The sequence below is a fragment of the Carex rostrata genome, chromosome 15 (assembly GCF_964058835.1).
Source record: "Carex rostrata chromosome 15, lpCarRost1.2, whole genome shotgun sequence".
In the NCBI taxonomy this organism is placed as follows: Eukaryota; Viridiplantae; Streptophyta; class Magnoliopsida; order Poales; family Cyperaceae; genus Carex; species Carex rostrata.
This window is the reverse complement of record NC_135932.1, coordinates 4,891,592-4,899,155: the sequence shown is the minus strand read 5'-3', so window position 1 is coordinate 4,899,155 and position 7,564 is coordinate 4,891,592. Positions and strand designations below refer to the sequence as shown.

The following is a 7,564-nucleotide window of genomic DNA, read 5'->3' as shown; positions in this document are numbered from 1 at the left end:
AAAGAGACCAACTTCCGGCCCATTAATTTTGTGTCCCAATTCATACTTTCTTGGGCCTAATGATCCATAATATAAATTTTTAACTAGAAATACAAACCTTTGATCTTTTTTAACTTAGACGAGCATTCATCTCAAAATCGTTAAATTTAGGAAATATTTTGACTCGCATAAAAAAGATCGCTGTAATTTCTTGGATGCATTGATTTTAACATAGCTAGTAGGATTGGATCGTCTCATAAATATATATATATAGAGAGAGAGAGAGAGGTAGTCTACGGTGAGTTGCGAAGTAAAACACGTTTCTACTTCACGATGTATTTTTTATTATGGTATTTAACAAAATTTCGGCTTTCTATTGTCTATATATTTTCTCCGCCTGTGCGGGGCTTCTCCCCAAAAAAAAGGTTTATATATTTTCTCACTATATCTTTCTTTGTTAGTTCGATATGATATGATAAATAAAATCCTTTTGTATTTTAAAATTCACTTAACAATGCGACAGGAAAAGAAAATCGAAGACTCACTTTCTCCTGTTTATATATTATTTAGTTTGGTGTGCCTCTTTTTTCTCTCTTCCCTCTGAAGAGGAGAGGAAGGGGGATACCGAAGTGTATTTATTTTTCATATTCACTTTGAAAAATTTGTAGATGATGATTTCAATAAAAGTTTAGTTTTTAGTTGGTCTAACTAATTGAAGAAAAAGACGTCGTACAATATTTTATTACGTTATAATGAAAATTGTAGATATTGATATTACGACGTAAAAAATAACTAAATAAGGAATAACAAAGCTTTGACGGGCAAGGGAGCAAAAAAGAGATCAACTTCCGGCCCATTAATTTTGTGTCCCAATTCATACTTTCTTGGGCCTAATGATCCATAATATAAATTTTTAACTAGAAATACAAACCTTTGATCTTTTTTAACTTAGACGAGCATTCATCTCAAAATCGTTAAATTTAGGAAATATTTTGACTCGAATAAAAAAGATCGCTGTAATTTCTTGGATGCATTGATTTTAACATTGCTAGTAGGATTGGATCCTCTCATAAATATATAATACGAGGAGGGATCCGATTACACCCTTTTTTTGTGACATTGGATTATATCCTATGTTTACAAAGTTCAAACAGTCAATCTAAACCGTTCAACTTGTTAGATATGTTAAAATGTGCATGCAGATCAAATTTTACATTTTTCTGAATTTTTTTATTATTTATTAAGATGGGTACAAAAGTTCAACGGTCTGAATATAGCGATTTTGTTAAATACTTAATAAATAGTAAAAAAATTTCAAAAAATGTAAAATTTGATTTGCAAGCACATTTTAACATATCCAATAAGTTGAACGGTTTGGATCGACTGTTTGAACTTTGTAAACTTTGAAAATGGAGAGTATAATTTGGTGTCACCAAAAAATGGTGTAATCGGATCCCTCCTCTCTCTCTCTATATGTATATATTAGTCTCTTTGGAATAACCGAAGTTTTTTAAATAAAATTTGCAATAAACAAAGTGAAAATACAAAGTCATTTAAACAAAATTTGCAATGCAGAGCATTTATAATGTACGGCAGCAACAACTGTGAGAATTATTTGTAAAATTCGCCAAAAATAGAGGCAAAATGAAAAAGTATATGACTGGTGTACTACGTGAAGCCAAAATAGCTCTGTCAATATCTTTACACATTTTGTATGATAGAGAAGTCTATACAGAAAATCCAGTTGAATTCCAAGCAATTGTTATGCTTCCCGAGCTTCGTACCTCTGTACCACAACCATTTTGAAGTCCTTGAAATGGTTTCCACATATTCCTGTCAAATAAATCCCCATTCATAGCCAATAATTTTGTTTCCTGTAAACATATGAGATCTGGTCTTTGATAAAATATATCTCCTAACTGGTAATCTCTTCTCCTTTTCATTAATTCCTCGTATGTTCCAATAGAAAAATCTCATTTTTATCCCACCCATTTGTAAACTTCAACTTCCCAATGAAAGCAATAAAGAGGATCAGAAATATGTGGGAATTTTTTTACCGGGGAATATTTGAAATTATGGGCCTTTTCTATTTCAGAAAAAGGTAAAAAATAATATCAAAAAATAATTAGTATGAAATAATAATAAAAAAAACTGCCAGGATATGATAGAATATAAGCAAGGGACATTTACCTCATCGGCAAGAGATTTATCTTCTTCTATCCAAATCAAATCCTCCATTTGATTTGGATAGAATAAGAAAGTAGTATATGAATCAATCCAAGTTTTTGTGTATACTAGATTCAAATAACCGGTATAATTCTGATTTTTTTATTTTTTCTGATTGGAAAAATCAACCATGAAAAAGAAAAAAAATAGAAAAATTTGGTTTTATATGGTAAAAAAATCATTCACTCTTTTACCTGAAAATGCAATGGTTGCATCTGGTTCACCAATAATTGTCTTTCAACGCCTCACTTTACAATCTCAACACCGATTGCACTTTTTTGTTTTTTGCTCTCAACCTTGCTCGTTTTGAGATTTCAAAGCTGATAGACAATAAGATAGAGAGGTGGAGAGAACTTGTGTGTGGAAGGTATGGCAAGATTTCTCAATGATCATTATTAGCTAGCCTTTTAATCTTAGAACAATAGATAGGAAGCAATGCTTCTTTTTCTTTATTCGGAAAAGGTAATTTAAAAAAGGAGATGATTAAAATAAAATAGCTTAAAAGACAGACAAGGGCAAACCAATCAGTTTATGATAAAAGAGAAACAAAAGAAGCATGTATTAATTAACCAAGCAAGCTAATTAATAATTAGGAACTGCATAACAAACCTGTGTCAACTAGAAATTGGAATAATATAGCATGCATGTCTCAGGAATATGTTTGCTGATGGTCATCTAAGCATTGTATTTGATAGAAAGGAATATTCTATAAAAATTATGATTAGATGACCATCAACAAAACACTTTCAGAGCTGCACCATCTTCTTAATTTCTCTCTTCTCTATCAAAATATTTTCCATGGCTCAAACGAGAACTGAGATGAGTTCTATTTGACAGGACTATTTAACAGCTGTTTTTTCATTGGATAATGAGGCCAATATATGTTTGGATGATTCAATTAAGAAAGGTATATTCCTGGAATAAACCCTCAAATAATGTGAAATTGGGCACAGACAATTTTGTTTGTGCTTGTGGGTAGTACACAGCTCTCAGAAGATAGAGATGAGAAACAGATAGTACCAATCTATTCATTCAATCTGCATTCAGTTTTTTGTGGGGTCTTATACAGATGTACAAGTAAAAGAATTGGATATCATATAGCTTTCAGTGGATGAGATAAGGTAAAATTTATCTCCAATATAAGCATTGCAATCTGGCCCGGTATGTTAGCAATATGGTACCGACGTACCGTTGATGGCTAAGAACAATTTAAGGAGTAATTTAAATAGAAGTCTACGTCTGTGAGGCTAAAAATTTCATTTTAAACAAAGTTTTTTTTTTTTTTCTTGGATATGATCTAATCTCTCGTACTATAGTACCGTATTAGCAGATTAACTTGTCTCTTTATTATTGTTGGTTAAGAGAGAGGATAATGAAGTATGTAAAATTTGGGCAATCATGTAGTCATGCATGCTCTTAATAACTAACTAAATGTTTACACTAACTTAGATAAGTGTTAAAGAAGTATTTTACTAGAGCAATATGTTCGTCAATAACATGTACTCATACTTTCGTTTAACATATATATATATATTGTTATTTAACGAATATATTATTTCCTTGAAACATTAAGCTTCCTGCTATTAACACCTAGGTACAGGAGCGGAGCCAGACTTTCAAGTTATGGGGGTCAAATCTGAATGGAGATCAATCATATATATATAGAGGAGGGTTCAAGTTACAACACTTTTGAGTTACAACAAAGTTACGACATCTATTTTTTTCATTTTCAAAGTCCAAATCGTCGATCCAAACCGTTAGATATTCAATCTATATTAAAATGTGCTTGGAGACCAAATTTTACATTTTTTGGAATTTTTTTGCTATTTATTAAGATGGGTACAGAATCGCTGTTTTTTAATGGTGCAGAATTTTAATAAAAACAATGATTTTGTACCCATCTTAATAAATAGCAAAAAAAATTCAAAAAATATAAAATTTGGTCTCCAAGCACATTTTAATATAGATTGAATATTTAACGGTTTGGATCGACGATTTGGACTTTGAAAATGAAAAAAATAGATGTTGTAACTTTGTTGTAACTCGATCCCTCCTCATATATATATATATATAGGAATATGCTAGCATGCTATGCATAGCATAGAGCCCCTCCATGCAACGCCTTGGATTTTGACTTTTCAAAATCCTAACGGTCGATCCGAACCGTTCATCTTGTTCTCCATATTAATATGTGTTTGGCGACCAAATTTTACATTTTTTGGAATTTTTTTACTATTTCTTTAGATTTATTGAAAATCGCAGTTTTCAGCAAATCTGGACCATAAAAAAACAGCGATTTTCAATAAATCTAAAGAAATAGTAAAACAATTCCAAAAAATGTAAAATTTGGTCTCCAAACACAGATTAATATGGAGAACAAGATGAACGGTTCGGATCGACCGTTAGGATTTTCAAAAGTCAAAATCCAAGCCATTGCATGGAGGGGCTCTATGCTATGCATATAGCATGCTAGGATTTTTTTTTTTAAATAGAATTACATTGAAATAATTTAATAGAACAAGCCCAGACTGTTGGAATTTTCGAAAACTAGCCTCCACCGATCCCTAGGATCGGTGGAGCAAAAAAAACACATCCTACACCGATCCCTAGGATCAGTGCAGCCCATTTATCACTCCACCGTTCTCTTGCCGCAGAATGTTACAGAAAATCAGAAAATCAAAACAAAATAGCCCTCCACCGATCCACAGGATCGGTATAGGCTTTTTTTTTTTTTTTTTTTAACAGAAATTTCTATTTTTTTGTATTAAAATATTAGAAATGTTGAATATATTTCTTTGAAAATAGATGAAATACAATATAATTTGATTTATTAGAAAGACTGCAACAAATAACCCGGATCAATATTTTTCAGGCCGAATTTTTCGCGGCTGTAAGAAAAATTAATATATTTCTTTATGTGTTATTGGAAAAAAATAAAATGCTTAGATTCTGAGTTATTGATCCCGGTTCAAAAGTCACTTCTAGATAATCTAGAAAATATTGTGATCCATCTAGTACATTTAATTAATAAAAAATTGTTTCTATTTTGAGAATTCTTTTTGAAAAACAATCATTAAATAAATTAAAGTTTTTGTGTTTTTTCAAAAATAGATACAACTTTTTATAAATTAAATGTCCTAGAAAGATCACAATATTTTATGGATTACATAGAAGTGACTTTTGAACCGGGATCAATAACTCAGAATCTAAGCATTTTTATTTTTTTCCAATAACACATAAAGAAATATATTAATCTTTCTTACAGCCGCGAAAAATCCGGCCTGAAAAATATTGATCCGGGTTATTTGTTGCAGTCTTTCTAATAAATCAAATTATATTGTATTTCATCTATTTTCAAAGAAATATATTCAACATTTCTAATATTTTAATACAAAAAAAATATAAATTTCTGTTAAAAAAAAAAAAGAAAAAAAAAGAAGAAGCCTACACCGATCCTGTGGATCGGTGGAGGGCTATTTTGTTTTGATTTTCTGTGACATTCTGCGGCAAGAGAACGGTGGAGTGATAAATGGGCTGCACTGATCCTAGGGATCGGTGTAGAATGTGTTTTTTTTGCTCCACCGATCCTAGGGATCGGTGGAGGCTAGTTTTCGAAAATTCCAACAGTCTGGGCTTGTTCTATTAAATTATTTCCATGTAATTCTATTTTAAAAAAAAAATCGCATGCTAGCATATTCCTATATATATATATATATATATATATATATATATATATATATATATATATATATGGACTTGGCTACGGTGCTATGGGTAGCTAAGAGGCCTCCCGTGCTATGGCTCAATATTCGACTTTTCAAAATTCTAACGGTCGATCCGAACTGTTCATCTTGTTCTCCATATTAATATGTGCTTGGAGACCAAATTTTACATTTTTTGAAAATTTTTTACTATTTTTTTAGATTTATTGAAAATCGCTGTTTTTCAGACAAATCTGGACCATAAAAAACAGCGATATTCAATAAATCTAAAAAAATAGTACAAAATTTCCAAAAAATGTAAAATTTGGTCTCGAAACACATTAATATGGAGAACAAGATGAACGGTTCAGACGACCGTTAGGATTTTGAAAAGTCAAATATTGAGCCGTAGCACGGGAGGCCTCTTAGCTACCCATATCATATTAGCCAAATCCTATATATATATATATATATAGTTAGGCTGGGGTGCTATGGATAGCATAGAGGCCTCTATGCTACGGCTCAATATTCGAGTTTTCAAAATCCAAACGGTCAATCCGAACCGTTTATCTTATTCTCCATATTAATATCTGCTTGGAGACCAAATTTTACATTTTTCTGAATTTTTTTACTATTTATTAAGTATTTTACAAAATTGTTGATCCAACGGTGGCTGCACAAAACAGTAAAACCGTTGGATTAGCGATTTTCAAAGTGGCTTAATAAATAGTAAAAAATTCAGAAAAATGTAAAATTTGGTCTCCAAGCAGATATTAATATGGAGAATAAGATGAACGGTTCGGATCGACCGTTTGGATTTTGAAAACTCGAATAATGAGCCGTAGCATAGAGGCCTCTATGCTATCCATAGCACCCCAGCCTAACTCTATATATATATATATATATGAGGAGGGTTCAAATGCCTCCATGTTTTTGTGCCTCCATCATGCCTCCATCTCTCTCCATCATTTTCAAAGTTCAAACAGTCGATCCGAACCGCTCAATCTAACCTCCATACTAAAATATGTTTGTAGACCAAATTTTATATTTTTAGGAATTTTTTTACTATTTTTTTAGATAGATACAAAATCAGTAAATCTGAACCATCTAAAAACAGTATTTTTGTACCTATCTAAAAAAATAGTAAAAAAATTCCTAAAAATATAAAATTTGGTCTCCAAACATATTTTAGTATGGAGGTTAGGTTGAGCGGTTCGGATCGACTGTTTGAACTTTGAAAATGATGGAGAAAGATGGAGGCACAAAAACATGGAGGCATTTGAACCCTCCTCTATATATATATATATATATATAGTAAGTTGCGAAGTAAAACACGTTTTTACTTCACGCAATATCTTCATTTTTAAAGTTCAAACAGCCGATCCAAACTGTTAGATATTTAATCTATATTAAAATATGCTTGGAAACTAAATTTTACATTTTTTGGAATTTTTTTTTACTATTTATTAAGCCACTTTGAAAATCTGAAAATCCGGGTGAACAGTAAAAACAGTAAATTTTTCTGGACCGTTGGATCGGTGATTTTCAAAGTGGTTCATGTTGAGCGGTTCGGATCGATATTTTGAATTTTAAAATCACAAAATATGAGCGTGAAGTAAAATAGTCGCTTTACTTCGCAACTCACCGTAGCCTAGTGT

At 31.3% G+C, this 7,564-nt stretch overlaps 1 long non-coding RNA gene across 1 annotated transcript; it reads left to right on the top strand.

The window, feature by feature from the left end:
* The first annotated feature begins 1,628 nt into the window (after positions 1–1,628).
* On the top strand, positions 1,629–3,546 carry LOC144566902 (uncharacterized). The gene is made up of 2 exons (XR_013515303.1): positions 1,629–1,901; positions 3,275–3,546. It is a non-coding gene; the product is annotated as an uncharacterized LOC144566902 (long non-coding RNA).
* Positions 3,547–7,564: the final 4,018 nt, after the last annotated feature.